The sequence below is a fragment of the Clarias gariepinus genome, chromosome 23, assembly GCF_024256425.1.
Source record: "Clarias gariepinus isolate MV-2021 ecotype Netherlands chromosome 23, CGAR_prim_01v2, whole genome shotgun sequence".
Lineage (NCBI taxonomy): Eukaryota > Metazoa > Chordata > Actinopteri > Siluriformes > Clariidae > Clarias > Clarias gariepinus.
Genome location: NC_071122.1, coordinates 14,877,228 through 14,878,403, shown reverse-complemented (window position 1 = coordinate 14,878,403; position 1,176 = coordinate 14,877,228).

The window sequence follows — 1,176 nt, the reverse complement described above, 5'->3', positions numbered from 1 at the left end:
TAAATTGAAAACTATTGTGAGGTCTAGAGGCTACAAGGTATAAAAATTGTCGCTGTCCAAATACTTATGCACCCAACTGTGTGCACATTTGGTCCAATCAAAAGTCTGAATACACCTTTTCATTTATTTTTTTTTACAATTTTCTACAATGTAGTGCAATACTTAAGAGATTAAAAATCATGCATGTAATTATGTGATAAAAATATTAAAAGGTTTTATATTTTAGATTCTTTAAAGTAACCGACATTTTCTTCTACAGCTTTGCAAACTGTGGGCATTATATCTTAACCAGCCTCATGAAATAGTTTTTAATGAACAAATATGCCTTGTCGAAAGATAATTAGTTTTTTTTTTGCCTTCTTAATGCATTTTCAGGCATTTCAAGTTTTATCATGATGAGGTAGTGTTGGTATAAAGTAATTAGCCATATAGGTCATGAGGAAGGCTACTGAGGTCAAAAGGAGACAGTTTCTTGGGGCAAGAAACAGCATATGGACATTAAACCAGAGGAAATCTGTACTTTGGTCTGATGAGTCCAAATGGGAGATTTCTGGTTCCAACTACCATGTCTGCATGAGATGAAATCGTGTGGTTCCCTCTATGAAGCATGGAGGAGGAAATGTGATGGTATGAAGGTGCTTTGATGGCAGTTTATTTTAAAAAATTGAAGGCACACAAGGTCATCTCATCAGGTTTGGTCTCAGTGGGACAATCATTTGTTTTTCAACAGGACAATGACTCAAATTCCACCTCCAGACTACGTATGCACCATTTAACCAAAAAGATAGTGAAGGACTCAAATAAAATGGAGTGGGATCAGTTGAACTACAGAGTAAAAGACTAGCAAACATAGATGAAAACTCCTTTAAGGTCTCATGCAAGAAAAGTGTTTGAAACTAATTGGTTAAAATATGACACTTTTCCCAGACATCTCTAAGGTTAGACCTAACCTGCAGTACGTTTCATGCTACTCATTGTCATTATGTAATTGTACACTGAGTGGTACACTAAAATCCTGACTGAGCTTTGACTATTAAGTAAAACAAATGGCAGAATTAAACTTTTGGCATCAGTAATATAATAAATCCTAATTTTGGTGGAAAAATTCTATTAACAGAGGTTAAACATAAGTGTAATTTAAAAGGCATTGGTGAAAAAATATTCACACACAAAAAC